The 20,742-nt window shown below is 46.9% G+C and overlaps 1 long non-coding RNA gene across 1 annotated transcript; it reads left to right on the top strand.

Moving 5' to 3' along the window:
* The first annotated feature begins 2,614 nt into the window (after positions 1–2,614).
* Positions 2,615–4,100, top strand: LOC139178879 (uncharacterized). The gene is made up of 2 exons (XR_011563309.1): positions 2,615–2,859; positions 3,907–4,100. It is a non-coding gene; the product is annotated as an uncharacterized lncRNA (long non-coding RNA).
* Positions 4,101–20,742: the final 16,642 nt, after the last annotated feature.

The following is a 20,742-nucleotide window of genomic DNA, read 5'->3' as shown; positions in this document are numbered from 1 at the left end:
GTATATAGCCATGTATTAACAGAAAGAGATCTTCAACATGTAATCTACATCAGGGGTCAGTAAAGTGAGTCCCATAAACCAAATCCAGCCCGTCTGTGACTGTACTGCCTGCAAACTAAGAATGGTTTTTACAGTTTTAAATGGTTGAAATACAATCAAAAGAAGAGCAATATTTTATGATACATAAAAATCATATGAAATTCAAACTTCAGTGTCCATAAATAAAGTTTTATGGGAACACAGTCGCACCTGTTCACTTTCATATTGTCTACAGTTGACTTCTTGAAATGCAGTGGCAAAGTTGAGGACGGGTGTCAGAGATCATCTGGTTCACAAAGCAGAAGATATTTATTATCTGGCCTTTTACAGAAAAAAAATTTGCTGACCATCACCTAATTGATAAAAGGCAAGTCATATGTACATGCATAATTCCTTTCATAAAATAGACTTATAAAATTTATATATAATACATATATTTCAGCATATAATTTAATAAAGAAAGGTATGGAAGGATATATCCCAAATGGTTAATAATGGTTTCCTAGGAGACAGGAGCAGGATTAGAGAAGAAAAGTGGACAAAGGGAGATTATGTATTTTATGACTTTATATTTATATATGCATTTATATTATTTTCATCTTTATACTGAATATATGTATGAATAAATTGATCTCCAGGTAATTCTTATTAATTCTTATTATTTGCGGTAGGTATGTTCTACAAAATCAATGCAAACACTGAAATACAGAACACTGAGCCATTGCTTCTAGGGGAAATGTGGGGTCAGGTTTCTGGTCACAATATTTTCATCAACCAATCAATCCATAACCTTGTTTTATGTGTGTTTCTGTATAAAGACACTCTACTTAACATATTTTGTTGATTCATTAACACTGAACTCACAGCCAACAGCTCTGTAACTCAGACCTGAATGAAACTAACCTAACACATTTTTTTTTTCTCCAGAAAGGCACATCACAGCCCTCTTTGACTTAGGAACACTAGGCAGATTTTTCAGCACTATGTTTGGGAGCCATTTTAAACAACAAAATCACCAACCAAAAAAAAAAACGCAAAAATGTTAAATGGACGAGGATCCTTGTTAACAGTATAAAATGTCACCTAATTTGACCTCAGCTGGGGACGTGTCCGTGGGTGACTCAAATCTTTTTGCCCCTCTGCCCATGTCCTCAAATGGCTGCAAAAATACTACGTCTATTAACTTGTGGGTTACAAATAAATTTTAATGAGTAGGCAAATTCACATAATGGAATTGGTGAATAAATAAAATTAGATATGTGTGTATATATACACACACACACACACACACACACATATGTATTTCATACTGTTTGTGGGGTTCTCGCGGCAAGAATACTGGAGTGGTTTGCCATTTCCTCCTCCAGTGAACCACATTTTGTCAGAACTCTCCATGCACAGCATGGCTCATAGCTTCATTGACTTACACAAGCCACTTTGCCACAAGACTACAATCCATGAAGGGGATCACATTGGACTCATTGGAAAAGACTCTGATGCTGCAAAAGGATGAGATGATTAGATAGCGTCACTGATTCAATGGACATAAATTTGAGCAAATTCTGGGAGATAGTGGAGGACAGAGGAGCCTGGCGTGCTGCAGTCAATGGGGTGGCAAAGAGTTGACACAACGCAGAGTGACTGAAAAATAACAACATATGTATTGTTTTGAAGTTAAAGAAAAAACATGTTTGCTGTTTGCCTTTGACCACAGATCTGCCCGCAAAGTCTATCTCATGGGCAGCAAGCAGAGGGTCCCTCACCATGCCTTTGATGGGTAGAGATGCTCATTTTCACATAAGAGAGCCCACCTTTCGCCAGGACCCCCATAGAACAGAGACAGCACTAGGCAGAGGTCATGCTAAGGCTCCTCATGGCTGTTGGCCACATTGCAGGGGCGACTTCTTGGACATCCGTGAACAGCTGTGTCCTGGGCACACACGGTCAGGCCAGCCAGAGGTACTAACTTATATGTTTTTATCTATGGTCTAGTGGGGAGCTGATCTCTGGCTCGTCTTCCCACTGGCCCTTTCAGAGTCCCGAGAGTAGACCTGTGTCCTGGTGTTGCCCCCACTCCCACAGAGGTTATGGAAGAGCTGAAGGGGAGTGGGGAGGTCAGAACCCGTCAGCAGGGGCCAGTCCGAGGAGTTAAGGCACTAAAACAGGAAGGAGAGGCACGCCCAGGCCCAGGTGAAATGACCTGAAGATTTCGAAGGACTCCTCAGACCATCAGGACACAGGAGGTGAGACCTGGTCCTCAGAGTGAGCTTGGACATCACCCCCACCCCAAGCCGGGGCTCCTACAAAGGGCTGTTGCCACCTTGTGGGGAGCAGAGGTGGGGCTCGGAGTCCTCGGGCTTCTCCAGGCTCCTCTCGGGTACTGTCTCTTTCCCTCGGGCTTCAGCAACCCTACCCCACCCCCAGAGCACGCCCTGGACCAGGCTCCAGGGGACGGGCCACGTGGCAGGAGGAGACTCCTGTGTGGGCCCCCTCCCTCTCTGCCGAGCCGCCGTTGTCCTGGCATCACAGGCTCCCCCAGATTCCTTCCAGTTTCTACAGTCACTGTTTTGTACCAGACACCACGGGGGCCGGGAAGCTCTAAGAGCTCCCCCAAAGGCCTCAGTCCCGGGCTGGAGCTGCAGAGAGACTATACCCTGAATGGGCCTGAGGCATAAGAGCCTTACTGCTCTCCCTTTTGAGAACTCCCACGGTCGGTGTCTCTTTGTAGGCAGAGAAGGGGAACGCGTGTCCTCTGTGTCTGCCCTCCACGTCCTCAGCAGAGTGCAATCTCTCCATGTGCGGTGGCCGGGGGCAGAGCAGGTAAGACCTGGGAGAGGGTGTGTGTGTGTGTGTGTGTGTGCGCGCACACGCGAGTGCATGTTATAGTGCCTACTCCCCTCTGAGAAGAGACCAGACCTGGAGGAAGAGGAAAGGTGCAGAGGAGCTGGCCTGCTGGCATCTGGGGAAACAAAAACGCTGGCTTTCTCCCATGAGAATGGAGGCTGTGCCTTGCAGAGCAACCAGTTCCACTTCCAGGGGTGGCCCTCGGGACAGGAAGCCTGCAGCTTTGTGGCCATTATTTCAGCTCGGGGTGAGCCTTGCCTGTGACAACAGTAGCAGAGTGTCCTACTGCAGGGCGGGAACACCCACCTGTGTCTTCCCAGGCCCCCCAGCCAACGCTGGGCCTCACACTCTAAAACACCCCTCCTCCATCCCTTTGTCTGACACCTGTGCTGGTCTGTCCTGGGACTCAGCCAGCAGGCTCCAGCCCGTCCCATCCATAGCATCTCGGGCTCACAGCCAGGCTTCATCACTGTGACTGGCTCTGAGCAATGCCCCCCTGGAACTCTTGGGAAGAGGCGGGTCCTCCCTGTGAGTCTAAGGCCTCTGTGTTTTAGATCCAGGAGGCAGAGCTCCCAGTGTGGTAGTTGGGACAGGGATTGACAACACTGAGAAGTCTGATTTTCATACGTTTCGAAGGGAGTGTTGCTGAGACCAACTGGGTTGGGGTGGGATGGGGAGATGGTACCATGGGACTGGAGTGATCACCATCCCACTGTGGGGAAAACAAGCCTCGGTCAGAGTCATCTCGCAGGTCCCTAGGAAGGCTGGAATTAATCCATGAAATTTTGTACCCTTTGCAAAGGATGATAAGTCAGTATTACTGTGTCCATTTTACAGAACAGAAAACTGAGGTATGAGGTGATTCATCCATGAAGTTCATATACATATATTTTATACTTTAGTGTATCTTATCTATATAACACATTATTTACATCTATTTCACATTTTTATTTTCTGTCTTCTTTTTTTTTTTAACAGAATTTGAAAAGAGTTTATTTGGAATTTTTTTCTTTTTTTCTTTAGGCCACTTTGTGCCGTATGCGGGATCTTAGTTTCCTGACCAAGGATCAAGCTCAAGACCTCTGCAGTGAAAGCATGGAGTCTTAACCACTGGACTGCCAGAGACGTCCCACCATCATCTTCTTGACTCTGACAGCTCTGTGAGACAGAAGGCCCGACCAGACCAGGTCTCTGTTAGAACAAGTTTTCTGCCTCTCTGCTTGGGAATACTGTCCATTGCTTAACTGCTTTCATTATCAACTCACCATTTCCCCTGCCTTCCTTACAGAGTCCAATTAAGCCTCCCCCATCCCTGCCCCACCCTCATGCAGTACCTGAGTCTCTGGGGAATCTGATCCCAGCAGTTAGGGTTAACAAAGACTTAAGTCTCTTTGCTAGCATTGGGCTCGGAACGCCGACCGATTAACCCAAGATGTCAGCCAACTAGCTGCTGTTAGTCCAAGGTGTGGCTTAAATTGATCACAAACTGAAGGAAAAAGGTTTCCTGTCTTTTTCGTCTGGATATGACCAAGGAAGCAAGTGCCAGAGCTGCTGCCGGCAGCCACCTTGCAGCCATGAGGTGAGTCAGCCTAAAGAAAAGAATCACAAGAGGGCAGGGCAGGCAGCATTACAGGAGTTAGTGCCCTGATAAAGCCCTACCTGGAGCCCTGGCTCTGGGCCACCTGTTAGATCCTATAGGAAACTGCATTGTTCCTTGTAACCAAAAGCACCTTAATCGGCAGGTCTGAATAGACCCGCGTTCTCCCACTTCTGCTGTTAGACTTTCCCCTGCCTTCCTCTGGCTCCTGTCAGAGCCAAGTCAGCACACACTGAAAGGGCCAGGGCAGACTAAATGCGTCTTCTGGATACCACAGATGTCTTTGCGGTATCTTAAGACTTTAAGAACTGTGCAGGGAGCTGCGGCCTAGCTCAGCCCTGCTTCCCATTAGGATAAACACATCCTTCAGCAGAGCGACCCATGCCCAGCTCCAGAAATAGCCTGCCCACCAGAGAAAATGCACTTTATTTGACAGGCTCCCACCGCCATATCATTATCATATAATCTCTTTTTATCCACCCCTTTCCCCTGCCTGGAACTCAAATTGCATCTTTAAAATGTCTAAATAGCAGTTTCGTGCTCTTCAGCGATGCTATAGTTGATACTGAGCTGGGAAAATCAGTGTCAAATGCCCAACTTCAGAGAAGTTTGGGTGAAGGGTGGGAGGGAAGTTTTACATCCAATTCGTTTTCTGTGGAGAAATACGGGTTGAAAATACTTGACAATGGACTAAGTTTCAATATCCGAAGGTCCAGGTTTGGACTTCAAACCATCGACGTTAACCCCACAGACCTCCCGAGCACCTATGTGTGCCTTTCCACCATTCCTGGGTCAGTTCAGTTCAGTTCAGTCTCTCAGTCATGTTGACTCTTTGCAACCCCATGAATTGCAGCACGCCAGGCCTCCCTGTCCATCACCAACTCCCGGAGTTCGCTCAGACTCACGTCCATCAAGTCTGTGATGCCATCCAGCCATCTCATCCTCTGTCGTCCCCTTCTCCTCCTGCCCCCAATCCCTCCCAGCATCAGGGTCTTTTCCAATGAGTCAACTCTTCACATGAGGTGGCCAAAGTACTGGAGTTTAGGGACTCCTATTTTTGGCTTCCTTCTTCCAGGGTGGCACAGCCCTACCTGGGTGCCAAGGTCCCAGGGGCTCCAGGGGAAATCAGACAAAACGCAAAAGGGCAGTTCCAAGAACAACCAGTGCTGGCATCTAAAACTGCCGGCTGCTAAGGGACAGTGTCAGAACTGTCCCCGTGGGGCTGCTCTGGGCAGTCACAGCATCAGATTGGAGCAAAGGAAGCTCTCCAGAGGATGAGGGAGTCCGCGTGGGGGTGTGGAGGGCTGAGAACATCTGTGTTGGAGGTGGGCGAACTCCACTGACCCAGGGCTGGCTCTGAGCAATGCTGAGAAGTGGGCAGGAGTCTGTCTCTGAGGCAGCCCACCCCCTCAGGCTGCGAGGTGATGCCCTACCGGGTGCCCCGCCAGGTGGAGCTTTCACACGCCTCTTGTCCTACTGGACACCTACTCCAGATCCTTCCTGGACCTGAGTGACAGACTCCACCAGCTCCCAGTGCTGGGTGGAAGGCCAGGGAGGCAGCCAGGGTCTAGGAGAGAGGCTTCCTAAAAGGGAATTAAGCCTTCCTTCTGCCAAATCCATTTCTAGCAGCAGCAACCTGGAGGACTTGGTGGAAGAGGAGAATGTGGTGCCTCTCCTCCCTTGAGCACACACTCTCTCTCCTACTCTGCACTTCTATGAATTCATAGCATGGAAGTCATTGGCCCAATTTATGGATGAGAACACTAAGGCTGAGAGAGGCCAAGGAACTTTCCCAGGATTGCACTGCCAGAAAAGTGGCCGGGGGATTCAAGTCTGGGTTTACACCTTTGAGGCCTGGATTGTTGTGCTACCTACCCTGCTTGCCTGCTTAGGTGAGGTGAGCTCTGCCTTTCCTTACTGCCTCTTAAACTGACCTGGGGAAGCAAATAACAGCTCCCCTCATTGGAGCCCACCGTATGCTGGATGGGGCAGGGGCTGGTCATTACAGACCGAAAAACCAGCCCTTTTATCCTGCGAATGGCTCCCAATCAATGCTGGGCAGCCCTGGCCATTCTGGGACAAAGGGCAACGGAGCATCTGGAAGTTCTCAGGATTCCGCACCCTCCCAACGTACATGCCTACACGTGCCTGCACACACAGACGCACCCAGATATTCACACACAGAGACACACATGCACGACAATCAGTTTCTCTGGAGCCCAAAATAAATGAACTTATATCATCATGTTTTCTTCCAGATTTCTGGGATATCCAAAAAAAGACCATTGTCCCTACCCTTTGGGTTGAGGAAAATTTCAATCATCTAAATGAAGTTAACAGGCACTTCCCTGGTGGTCCAGTGGTTAAGAATCCACCTTGCAACAGAGGGTGTGGGTTCGATTCCTGGTCAGAGAACTAAGATCCCACATGTCCTGGGGCAACTAAGCCCCACTGTGCAACTATGGAGGCTGTGCCCTGCAACTAGAGAGGCCAAGTGCTGCAATGAAAGCACCTGCATACTTCAGCTAAGGCCTGATGCAGCCAACTAAATAAGTAATATTAAAAAAGAAGTAACAGAGAAGCAGAGCAGATCTGTCTCTCACGAAGAAGTTTCTGGCAGAGGCAGCTCTCCTGGGGGCACACGTGTGCCCCGTGCGGCAGCCACTCCAGCACGTGTTGCAGATGAGGTGTGTCCTGCTCGATCGTGATCCCTCCCTGTACCCGGGTGTGTGTGCCGAAAGATCCAGAAGCACTAGAGCCCCTCGTCCAGTCAGAAGCAGGCAGCAGAAAATCTGTATTTCGTTGAGGATGTTGTAAAACTAATCACACAGAAGACCATGCTCACAGTGCAACTATGTGCCCTCAACTTAGTGCCTGAATGTGGGACGTCTTATAGAGCTGTGAACTCTAAGCCAAGGCTTCTTGAAGAACAGGTCTTCTCTCATTAGAATGATTTCACTTTGGAAGGTGTTTTCCTGGCCTTTTCCAGGAAAAGGAGAAAGGGGAGGGTGATGGACGTGGGGACTTGCAGAGTGAAGGAGAGGGACAGGGAGGCAGACTTGGATCTGTCTTAAAGATGTCTTTGTTTTTAATTATCCATGTCCTGGGCTGCGGCGCAATCAACCTCTCCTCAGAGATTCAACTCAGATCAAATGCTCTGTGCTGCAGCCTGACTCTCCACTTTCCAGACAGCAGCCTTTCCCCATTGGAAGGTAATTTACTTTTTCCCAACCACCCTTCATGCTGCTAAATGATTCTCCATGCTCAGTGAATAAAACAGCCCAGAGGGATTTTATTTTATTTCCCTGAGTGCCCGCCTGTCCTCCTACCTCATCCCAGGGAGCATTTTAGGCTCGACAGTCTGCGCCTCCCTTCCTGAGGCAGCTCCATGTCCATGGCCTGGCCAGGGAAAGGCCCCCAGGGTACACCGGTCTCCCGGCTGCCTCTGGCCCTGCACGACTCTACTTTCAGAAGAGAGGGAGAGAACAGACTGCTTCTAGAAGCTTGCTGAGAAGGAGCTCAGTCCTACACGCTGCCCTTCCAACTCCCCCACCCCCCGCCTCCCCAGGATATCCAGTAGGTGGGCAGGGCACCCCTCCTGGACTTGAAAATGCAGATTTAGCTTGAGTGGGCTGATGCCAGCGCCCCCCTGGCTCTCTACCCGGGTCCAAAATAAATTCACACCTCCTCATTTCTGTCCTATTAATCAGTCGGTCTGGGGAAAAAACAAGCCAGCTGAGCTCGGCCAGTTGGACGGAGTCACAGAATACATGTTTTCAGATATTTTTAAATTAATTTTATTTCCTGCTCATATTTTAAATTTTGCTTCCATTACCAGAGTGCAACTGTGCTGGATCTCTTGCAAGGAAAACTGCAAATTCTATAGTTAGACTTCCCCCACCCACCCCCCTAAGACGCTGCACTGCCCAACCTCCTAGGCTGTGACCCTGTAGGGGGAGGGCAGATCCCAGCCCCTTCCTCCTTCAGAGTCTGACTTTCAGATCTCATCCCCTATCCCTTGTTGGGCCTTGACTCTCACTTTCTGGCCCAATTTGGGTGGTGTCTAGGGAGCCCTGAGAGCACCACCCATTCCCCGGCCTCGGAGGCTGATGTGCCCCCATGTCAACCTTGGGCCCACTGCCCTGCTCTCCCCACCTTGCTCCTTCTCTCTGCAGGCCTTGCCCTTGAATCTGCCTCCTCCTTCTGCTGCTGAGACTCTTTTAAAAACCCGCAAGGATAGAGTCACAGACACAGAGACGGATGCATGAGGGGAAGGGGAGGGTGGGATGTATTGGGAGATTGGCACTGATATTATATATTACCATATATAAAGTAGATAGCTAGTAGGAACCTGCTTCAACACAGGGGCTTCAGCTCTGTGCTCTGTGATGACCTAGGGGGTGGGATGGGCCGGTGGGAGGGAGGTTCAAACAGAGAGGATGTGTGTATACGTATAGCTGGGTCCCTCTGAGGTACAGCAGAAACTAACACCACTTTGTAAAGCAATTACACCCCAATTGAAAAAATATTTAAAAAAGAGAAAAAGCCTATACAGACAATGGAAAAATGTTTTGAAAATACGTATTCTTTTAATATATGAATATAAACAATAAGGGAAAGAACAACTACCTTCAAAAGTATCTTTTCTATAAACTAGTCTCTTTCAATTTTTGTGTATAGAAAATGCTTAACATAGTATATAAGCATAGTAAGTCACAATATGTTATGAAGAAATGACTCATATTCTGTCTTTGGGTTTTTAAAAAATCTTGTTGGTTATCTTTTTCAAATCTAGCAGTGTATAAATGTCAGTCATGAACTCCCAATCTATGCCTCCCCACCACTTCTCCCCCCAGTAAGCATAATTCTCTAAGTCTGTGAATCTGTTTCTGTGTTGTAAACAAGTTCATTTACATCACTTTTTTCTGTTCTATTTCCCACATAAGCGATATCATATGATTTTTGTCTTTCTCTGTCTGACTTACTTCACTTAGTATGATAATCAGCAGATCCACCCATGTTACTGCCAGTGGCAGTATTTCATTCTTTTTAATGGCCGAGTAATAGTCCATTGTATAGAGGCATATGTGTATAGATCTTCTTTATCCATTCATCCATCAGTGGACATTTAGGTTGCTTCCATGTCTTGGCTGTTGTAAATAATGCTGCAGTGAACATTGGGATTAAAGACCTAAATGTAAGATCAGAGATGTTAATAAGAAACTTTACAATGCTGTCTACAGACAAAGACAAAAGAAGAGCAAACACTTACTGGAGTTTACTGAGCTCTGGGCATTCTCCTAAGTGTTTTCAGTTCAGTCAGTTCAGTTCAGTCGCTCAGTCGTGTCGACTCTTTGCGACCCCATGAATCACAGCACACCAGGCCTCCCTGTCCATCACCAACTCCCGGTGTTCACTCAAACTCACGTCCATCGAGTAGGTGATGCCATCCATCCATCTCCTCCTCTGGCGCCCTTTCTCTTCCTGCCGCCAATCCCTCCCAGCATCAGAGCTTTACCTGGATTAATTCATTTACCACCCAGAATCCTGTGAGATAGACGCTACTGCCATCCCATGTGAGGGGGGCCAAGGCCCAAAGAGGCTGAAACTTGCTTTCGGTCCTTGAGGTTAACCGGTCAGGATGCAGAAGAGCTGGGCTTTGGACACAGGCAGATCCTAATAACTGCATTCTTCTACCTCTCTACGGAAAAAAATTTCTCTAAAGGGAGAAAGGCAGATTTTAGCATTTTTACTAGTACAGTAATATTCCATTGGTCAATTATTTGATCATCTCAACCATACAGACCTCAATCAAGAACTGAAAATGTAAAAGTAAAGGGGACCTCTGAGAGGCTGAAGAATGTGTCACAGAAGTCAAACCCAAAGTTCCTGAGGAAAGCCCCTCAGGCCTTCCCAAAAGATAGCAAGTCCGATTAATTCTTACTTTACATGCAATTCTAACAGGCCTGGTGGGTGTTTGCCCAGCCACCGCCTATCAGAAAGAAGGTAAAATCAGCCTTAAAGGGAGGCATGTTAAACCATAGCATTGTGCCCTGTCAATTGGCTATGTGCTTAGGCGCTCAGTCACGTCAGACTCTCTGCGACCCCATGGACTGTAGCCCATCAGCCTCCTCTGTCCATGGGGATTCTCCAGACAAGAATACTGGAGTGGGTTGCCATGCCCTCCTCCAACTGGCTATATTTATAGCCAAGATAGATGATATTCCCTCGAGAAGGAAATGGCAAAACTCAAAACAATGAAAAAATAGAAAGATGGGGTATTCCAAAATGCATTTTTCTTTGGATGCCATGGGTGTTTGTTTTTTTTAATTTCTACTTTTTTTAAACTTTGTTTTCTTCTTTAAAGTTATCTGTAATGTGTGTGTAGTCTCTTAATACTGAAATAACTCCCAATAAACTTCAAAAAAGATAAATAGGGAAAGAGGAAGGAAGAAAGTCAAGGGAGGTTGGGGGTAGGAGGACGGGGCGAAGGCCACCCCAATCAGGTGCAAGCCCTGCCACCAGTGATAAACCAGAGGAAGAGAAACTATTTAATTCACATCCAGGAAATTAGCATGCCTGACAGTCTAGGCACCACTTCCTGGAAGGGCAATTGCTCTCCATAAATCAATCGCCTTGAAAATATCAATGATATAATCAATTGGTGATTTATAGAATAATAACTGTTATTAACTAAGCTCTTTCCAGGCAAACCATTTACTTAAAAAAATCACTGGGCCTCAGGTGGGCCTTGAGAGGGAGCTCTGCCTTTCCCCAGTTTACCCTTGAAAACCTGAGGCATGAGAGTTAATGTGCATTAGGGTGAAGGTTTGATTCTGTGCACAATATCCAGCTAAGAAGGTCTAGAAGCAAGAAACCAAAAGTAGATAGATTCTCATTTAAAATATCGAAATTGAATGAGAGCCTTTTATTCGTTCAAGGGGGAGTTTCAAGTGTGAGAAACACTTGCCTAGCATACCTTGTAGCTAGGTAGGGAATACCTGGGGACTCCAGATGAAGTTCTCTAGAACTCCTCCAGCCCCCACACCCAGCAGGATCACAGCAGGACTCAGAGGGCTCCACTGTTTCCTGCTGGAAAGGGGTCCTGCCTTCTAGCACCTTGAAGGGGTACATTCCCTTCTGTTTGTGCTAAGTCGCTTGAGTCGTGTCCAACTCTGTGACCCCATGGACTGTGACCCTCCAGGCTCCTCTGTCCATGGGATTCTCCAGGCAAGAATACTGGAGTGGGTTGCCATGCCCTCCTCCAGGGGACCTTCCCAACCCAGGGATCTAACCCACCCCTCTTATGTCATCGTCTGCATTGGTAGGCAGGTTCTTTACCACTAGAGCCACCTGGGAAGCCCAGGCATAACACAGGGCTTCCTGCAAAGGAAGCTTTCAATTCGAGATCTGCTGAAAGGAAAGAAGGGGCAAAAAAGGAGGGAGAAGGGGCAAAAAAGGAGGGAGAAGGGAGGACCGTTCTGTAACCCAGGAGCCTGCCTGCAACTCAGCTACACAACCCCGGTTACTGAAGGGACCTTGGGTAATGATATCCAAGGCCTGCATTAAAACAGAAATGGGATCCCGGAAGGCTGCTTGAGCCATTAAGTCAGCTTTCTAATGAGCGTCATGTTTGGGAGTGGGACACGGAAGAGATCAAATTTAGTGAAAGAAGAACTGAGTGTACCTGGGGAAGGGAGACTTTGAGTCTTTTCCTTAGATTCGTAGTTAATTTAAAATAAAGTCCTTTTCATAGCATCATAATGTTTTAGCTCTGAAAGGTACCTTAGCCATCATCTGGTTTATTTTACACATAAGGGCATTGAGTCCCAGAGAGGGGAATTGACCTACCCAGGGTCACATTGTAAATCTGTGGCCAAGCCCGAAGCAGAAATCATTGTCCTAACTTCTTGCTGCCCCAAACTCATTTTGACAGTGGGAACCTAACACTGTAGTTTCTATTTAAAGCCAGCTTGCTGCTGCTGTGTTCGTCTCCAAATTCTCCATGAAGTGGGTTCCCTGACCACATCCTCCTGCCCTTTCGCTCTGGGATGACTTGAGATACAGATCTTGCCAACGACCACCCTGTAAAACCCAGACCAGAATGGGCCTCCAAAAACCCAGCATGTCAGAATGATCTCTGACCCCAAGAAGTTCCAGCTCTGGGCCACTCGTGGGATGTGGATAAAGAAGAGAGGCAGTCAGGGTAGGAAGAAAACTCTCTCCCAGTAGAGAGAAATGGAAGGTGATTCTCAGCTACTGGGGTTAGTGCCCTTCCCAGGTCCAAGCCATCTAAGGGCATCTGAGACCTTTGATTATGATGGAGAGAGAAAGCTGAGTTCTCTGCTCCTCCGTGGCATTGACCCTGGGGAGAGGAGGGGCTGGTGAGACACTCCCTCCTAACAGAGGTGAAGCCTGAAGACAGAAGGAACTTCAGTGTCCTGTGTGTTTTGTGCAAGAAGATGACCTGTGCTTTCAGTGATGGAGGTGACATTGAGTTAGAAGGCTATATGCAAAGAAGCCAACATGAATTGTATCTGGCTTCCTATAAGAGAGAATCTGCCAACTTGTTACACCCAGGTGAAAGCAAGCAACACGTGTGCCCTTGTGTGAACTGTCAGAGCATGTACCTTGGGAAAGCCAACATATCATTTGAGGTCAACCTCTTATTCTTCTTTCACTTTCCAATACAATGTCCCTCCCATCACTGAACACACTTGTTTATTTCATACGCCCCCACGCTGGAAACGATTTCTGTGCTCTGAACTCTCACATAAGTATAGCTACACTTCTCCCCAAAGGGTGAATCGTTTCTACTTCTTATTATGGTTCTGGATGCCCGTGAGCAACTTGGGGAAAGGTTGCCTGCCTGCCCTTTCCCTGACTCCCCTCCCACAGCACCCAGCGTGTGACAACCACACAGAAAATGTTTACTAAATGAACAAAGGTATTTCTAAGGTTGCTGCCTCTCAAGTGGGGGTCTTAGCCTCCATGGATGAGCTGAAGAGGAGCCATAAACCTTTTGAAATCATCTTTAAATTTATGCAGTCCATGTATATATGCTGTTTGGGGAAGAGAGTCCACAGCTTCAATTAGCTTCTCAGAGGGATCCAGTTTCCAAGAATCATAGCTTGCTGTGTTGTTCTTGTTCAGTTGCTCAGTTGTGTCCAGTTCTTTGCAACACCTTGGACTGCAGCATGCCAGCCTTCCCTGTCCTTCATTATCTCCTGGGGTTTGCTCAAACTCGCATCCATTGAGTTGATGTTGCATCCAACCATCTGATCCTCTATCACCCCCTTCTCCTGCCTTCAGTCTTTCCCAGCATCAGGGTCTTTGCAGTGAGTCAACTCTTCACATCAAGTGGCCCAAGTATTGGAGCTTCAGCTTCAGCATCAGTCCTTTCAATGAATACTCAGAGTTGATTTCCTTTAAGATTGACTGGTTTGATCTCCTTGCTGTTCAAGGGACTCTCCAGAGTGTTCGCTAGCACCACAGATGCCATGAGGACAGATCAAAAGACATGGTGTTTATTAGACAGTCTGGACTCCCACCTGGGGAGTGTCTCGTGTTGAGCTCCTGGAAGTCAGCAGACATGTCTTAGTTCCACACATTCTCCCTCTCTCCACACCTCACTCACAAGTAACAACATTAATAACCATTTTTCAAGGGTCTTTTGGGTGCCAGGCTCTGCTCTAGTGTTTGCTCCATTACAAATGAAGAAACCAAAGCCCAAAAAGGAGGCAGTCACTGGGGCTTTGGGTTGGTAATGGCAAGGCTGCTTTCTGAACCCAGACCTGACTCCTCTGAGGTGGGTCAGAGGATACATGCAAATAGGACTCCAAGTAGTGCTCCTGTGATGGCAAGGGTACCTCAGAATGTGGCCTTATTTGGAAACAGGCTTGCTATGAACAGGATCAGTTGAGATGGGCTAAGATGAACCTAATCGAATACGACTAGTGTCTTTACGAAAAGGGGGAAATGTGGACACGGACAAGGAGGACACCACGTGAAGGTTAAGGCAGCACTCTGCAAGCCAAGAAACGCGGGTGATCACCAGAAAACCACCAGCAGCGAGGGGAAACAGGAGACAGATGGTCCCTCCCAGCCTCAGAAGGAGCCCACCCTGCAGACATCTTGGTCCACTCCAGCCTCAGGACTGGGAGACAATACATTTCTGTTGTTAAAGCACCCCCCACCACCCACTTTGTGGTGCTTTGTGATGGCAACCGTAGGAAACGCATACCCTCTCTGTCTTCAAAAGCAGAGTGAAGAAGTCTACCCTGGTGGTCCAGAGGCTAACACTCCACACTCTGAAGGCAGGGGGCCCAGGTTCAGTCCCTGGTCAGGGAACTGGATCCCACATGCTGCAACTCAACTAGGAGTTCCCAAGCAGCAACTACATATCCCGCTGCAACAAAGACCAAAGAATACACACGTGCTGCAACTAAGACCTGGGGCAGCCAAATAAATACGTAAAAGCTGATTAAAGGTGTGAAAAGGACGTGTGAACTGAACCCTAGACCTGCCCATGTGCCAAATTCTAACCTATAAGTCCCTTACCTCCCACCGAATGGAGACAAACAGGTCAGTCAGTACTGGCATGGCAGGACTGATGGATTGCATTTTGGCTTGGTTTTCATCAAACTTGTGTTAGATTGTGTAAACTTCTTCATTCAAACCACTGTTCTCCAGAGCTTGGCATTGCTTGTGTACTTGTTTACTTTCGATGATTTAACTAATCAAATCAGAAAACCAAGGTTCTGGAAATCTGATTGAAACACACCTTCTCCAAGTGTCTAGTTTTACAACAGGACAACCCTCCAGCCTTAACTGGGACCTCGATGGGCTGGACCCTGGGCAAGCTTCACTGAGGGGAAAGAAAGCGGCCTAAGGACAGCTCCCGCCCACAGGGCTCTGCCGCCTAGCCAAGGAGTTAAGACTGAGTGACACACTCAGCGATACACACTACAAGCGTGACTGTGTGTGACACACACTACAAGGTCTGAGTCATGAAAAACTGGCAAGAATTCCAGAGAAGTCACAGCAGTGGCCAAATGAAAGATGCAACAGCCAGGGGACCAGTTTGGAAAAGGGAGCAAGAAGTTTAGGCATGTCAAAAAGATGAGGACAGATAAAATGTTCAATAGCTTGAAATTCAACCTTTGCCCAACACAAGGGGAACTTGAAACTCAAGTTTCCAGATCACAGCTAAATTTAGAGCCAGAGTTTTAAGTGGGTTTGAAATCTGGCCAAATTGCCTATCTTTCAGGTTCTCTTGATATATTTGAAGCCACAAATGTGGTATTTCTAAACAGAGGAACTTAAAGAGAGTCAGCTGGGGTGGGTCCCTTAATTATCATTAGTGTCTCCAAGCCCTAAAGGAACAAGTCATTGTAGGGGAAAGACCAGGCCTATTGTGCTTCAGATGGGTTATCCATCTTATAGTCACTCCCTTGGATTGGGGGTTGTGCATGCCTGCCTACATGCTCAGTCACTTCAGTCATGTCCAGCTCTTTCCAACCCTGTGGACTGTACCTGCCAGGCTCCTCTGTCCATGAGATTTCCCAGGAGTAATCCCAAGAACACTGGAGTGGGTTACCGTTCCCTCCTCCCGGGGATCTTCCCGACCCAGAGATCAAACCTGCATCTCTTGCATTGCAGGCAGATTCTTTACCTCTGAGTCACTCGGGAAGCCAGGTTGGAGGTTACCAAGTACTTACTATGTGCCTAACAGGGCTTAACAGCCATCAGCTGAGAAGCTTTGCTCTCTCACAAGCTTCCCAATCACCCCAACAGGTAAGCCACAAATCACTCAAGAGGACCCAATGACTTCGTTCAAACCTCCCTTCCAGAAAACTGTGAGGTGGTATTGATATCAGAAGGGCTGATGGGCACATCTTGCAAAGAGGAAAGACCTAGGCCACAGAGCAAAGAATCCCGGACAAGAGAACACCTGTATTTTTCTAATCAGCTGTTGGCTGCGAGGGCAGAGGTGGGCTTCCACGACCCCCACCCCTGAGGAGTAGGAGTCCCAACTTTGCAACAGGAGGGCCTCTTTTTAACATAGAAGTTGTTGATAGTGGTCATGTTTTTCCCATCTGTGGTAGAGAAAATTCCTCCCAATGAAAAATTACTGAAAATTCAGTGACATTTTTCAACTGATTTGTGTCTGGCTCCTTCCGAAGGACCCACATCTGTCATGTACTCTGTGCAATGTCAATATTGCTCTAAGTCTAGATCAAGACATTGGCTTGCCTACTCTATGGACTTACTGAGTGAACTCACTGGCACATCTTTGTAGCTTTTGTCAATTTGAAGTCTGGTTGAAAGAATGAAAGTCTCTACCCTAAATCTGGCCACACATCCAGCTTGTTTCAGGATTTAAATGTTGGTGCCACGGTGTTCAAAACAAGAGAATCACTTTACAATGGGAAGCCCAGCAGAAGCTCAGAAATGCTCAACTGGTACAGAATGGGTGAACTATCTCATTACAGAAAATTTTAAAAAGTCATTATTTCATTTCCGAAAGCCAGAAAAGAAATTGTTTCTATCAGGCACAAGTGAAGAGCTTAACAATTAAATTGTAGAATTAAAAAAAAAATTTTTTTAAACAACTTGGGACTTCCCTGGTGGTCTGTGGTTCCAATGTAGGGGGTACAGGTTCTATCCCTTGGTCATGGAACTAAGATCCCACATGCCAGAAGAGCTGAAAAAACAAAGAAACAAAAAACCCACCAAAACTCTTACTCATGTTTGTCAGTTGGGAAGCAGCAGAAGTTAAACATTCAGATTTGGGGATAGACCTTAGTTTGAATACCAGCTCTGCATCTTATTAGCACTCTGACCTTGACAAGTTCCTTAAATTCTCTGGGCTTTGTTGTTATTGTTTAGTCACTCAGTTGTGTCTTCCTCTTTGCAACTCCATGGACTGCAGCACGCCAGGCTTCCCTGTCTTTCACTATCTCCTGGAGTTTGCTCAGACTCATGTCCATTGAGTCAATGATGCATCCAACTATCTCTGAGCTTTGGTTCTCTCCAACTGAGATGTATTTATTCTATATCTGTGCATAAGGAATGGCCACAAAGAGTGGCCTCAAACAGACATCCTTATCTCACAGTCTCTGTAGATCAGGATCCAGGCAGGGTCCTCTGCTCAGGGAGTCTCAAGACTGACATGAAGGCGTTGGCCAGTCTGAGTTCTGCTCTGCAGGTTCTGAGGAAGAATGTTCTTCCAAGCTCATTCAGGTGTTGGCAGACCCAGCTCCCAGCAGCTATGTGCTGAGGTCCCTGTATTCTTGCTGGCTCTCGGGCCTGACTGCTCTTGGCTCCTAAAAGTTGCCATCAGCTTCTTGCCAATGTTGCCTTCCCCACTGTCCCTTCTCAACATGACAGCTCACTGCTTCAAGGCCAGCAAGAGAGACTCTCTCCCTGTCAAAGTCTTATAAAACCTGGTCATGGGATCAGCAAGCCCATCCCTTTTGCCTTATTATGTAACCTAATCACAGGACTAACATTCTGTCCTGTTCACAGTTCTGCCCACAGTTAAGAGGGAGGGACTTCCCTGGTGGGCCAGTGGCTAAGACTCTGCACCCCCAGTGCTGGGGACCTAGGTTCGATCCCTGATCAGGGAACAAGATTCCACATTCAACAGTGAATATCCCTCATGCAACCAAGACCCAGCACAGCCAAATAAATAAAAGAAGAGGGATGTAGGATGTGTGTACAAGGAGGCAGATCTCTGGGGCCATCTTAGAAGTCTACCTACCAAAGTGGTGTGGGATTAAATAAGACTCTTCATGTCAAGTGTTCATCTCTGCACCTGGCATGCAGAAAGCTTCTACAAGTGGTTGCCATGGTCACCACCATCAATCTGTGCAGCAGGCAAAATAATGACCCCCGCCCCCAAAGACATCCTTGGGACCTGTGACCATGTTGTGCTACATGGTAGAAAGAAGTGAAGGTTGCAGACAGAATCAAGGTTGCTAATCAGCTGACCTTAAAATGGGAAGATTATCCTGGATTAGCTCCTTATGTGATCACAAGGATCCTTCAAGGTGGAAGAGAGAGGCAGAAGAGTCAGAACCAGAGAAATGGCAGCATGAAAAGACCTGGCCCAATGTCGCTGGCTTTAAAGGTGGAAGAAGAGGGTCACGAGCCAAGGAATGCGGGTGGCAAGATATGTGGCCAAAACTGGAAGGAGCAAGGAATAGATTTTCCCCTGGAGCCTCCAGGATGCAATCTTGCTGTCTGTCACCTTCATCTTAGCCCAACAAGATCTATGTCATACTTCAAACCTCCAGACCTGTAGAAGCATAAATTTGTTTTGTCACATTTTCTAGTAATTTGTCACAGCATCCATAGAAAACTAATACTGCACTATGTTTTTACTGGGGCTAAAGGAAAGATTAAAATGATAGCTTTTATATTTAAAATGGATAAGGACCTACTGCATAGCGTAGGGAACTCTGCTCAATATTATGTGGCAGCCTGGATGGGAAGGGAGTTTGAGGGATAATGGATACATGTATTTGTATGGCTGAGTCCCTTCACCGCCCTCCTGAAACTATCAAAACTCTGTTAAATAGCTATAATCCAATACAAAATAAAAAGTTTTTTTAAATTGATAGCCTTTAGGGTACATGTTGACTCATTGACAATTTATAAAAGCTGGTTGGGAAACTGAAGTGGAGAATCTGAAGTGAGGTAGGTGGCAGTCTCCTGGATCCTCCCTGCTTGGCTTGCATTTATGTTGTGTGAGGCATATGGAATGTGAAGACAAGCAGAGTGCTTTCAAAGGAGACTAATGTGTCCTAAGATAACAGTGGAGAAACTAGGGCTGAAAAGACAGCGGTGTTGTGGGGATTGGGGTTGTTGGGAAATACTTGATGGACTGTCTTTTGGAAGAGAACTTAGAAACGTGTACATTCCCAAGGGGAGATCTACTGGATGGAGGCTATCAAAACTCATCACTCAGCTCCGTCTGAGTAATTGTTTCCTGGAAGTCAATGATCAGTGATAACAGAGACCAAAACTAACAGTGGCTGAAACAAGAGAGAAGTGTCTGTCTGTTATGGTGAATGTGAGTGGAGGCGAGTGGTCCAGGACTGGTTTGAAGGCTCCATGACATCATGGATCCAGGTTTCCTGATGCACTGCCTCCCCATGGTTGAGGCGCTCGGCCCCATGGTCCAAGATGGAGAAGCAAATCCACATTAACAGCTGCAGGAAGGGCGAAGGGCACAACCTTTCAGTTCACATCCTAGAAACTGAACATATCGCCTTCACTCTCATCCCAGAGTCAACAACATAGTCTTAAGCCCTCTTCTGGCTACAATAGAAACTGGGAAATTCATCCCTATTCTGGGTGGCCATGCAACCTGCTGAGAAATTGGAGGTTTTATGATCGTGGGAGAGGAGAGAAGAGGGAACCAACTGGCTCTGCCTAAGGATGACAGGGTGATTTTGGAGGCAGAGATTATTTATCCTCCCTGTGCTGGCCCCTCACTGGTTTGGCATTCCAGTAGCATCCTAATTCCTTTTTGGGAAATGAACTTTTCTCCCATGGAACTATGCAAAGGGACCATTAACAGAGGTGCTTCCCTGCCATAGCCAAGAGCTCCATCAATCACTCTACCTCCAGCCTCAGGGAGAGAGTGATTCCTGGTACCCCCCCCCCCCCACCCGCCCTGAACTGCCTAGTACCTGCCCTCTTTCACACTAGTTCTCAAACCTTTCCTAGTCTGTCTAAAAATATCTTTTCTGCTTTGATCAGTTAGAGGGGGTTTCTGTTACTTGCCACCTTTCTGTTACTTGTATCCTCACAGATACACTTGTTTTGAATCTTCTAGCAGAAGGTTGCAACATCTTGGCAGAACTGAAAGCAATCCTGTGGGTGGTACACTTTTTCCTATTTCATCTGAGAGTCAGAAAGCAAAATACCCACTAAATAAAATGATTTATGCAAGGATTTATATTGCCACCAATAAGACACTCGGAGATAAGCAATCCAGAATTGGCTCAAGATGCATTAGTGCCATTAAAATGAACTTTTTCTGAAAAAATCAGACCATAAATACTTAGGCTTTGCCAGTCACACAGACTCTGGCACATTACTCCATCCTGCATTGTAATGTGAAAACAGCCACAGATAATGCATAAAGGAATGGGCATGGCTGTGTTTTAATAAAGCTTTATTAACAAAAACAGATGGCAGGCCAGGTTTGACATATGGTTCCTACTTGTCCAACTCTGCTGTTAAGGGCT

Source organism: Bos indicus, chromosome 23 (genome assembly GCF_029378745.1).
Source record: "Bos indicus isolate NIAB-ARS_2022 breed Sahiwal x Tharparkar chromosome 23, NIAB-ARS_B.indTharparkar_mat_pri_1.0, whole genome shotgun sequence".
Classification (NCBI taxonomy): domain Eukaryota; kingdom Metazoa; phylum Chordata; class Mammalia; order Artiodactyla; family Bovidae; genus Bos; species Bos indicus.
The sequence above is the reverse complement of the archived record's forward strand: the minus strand, read 5'-3'. Positions and strand labels throughout refer to the sequence as shown.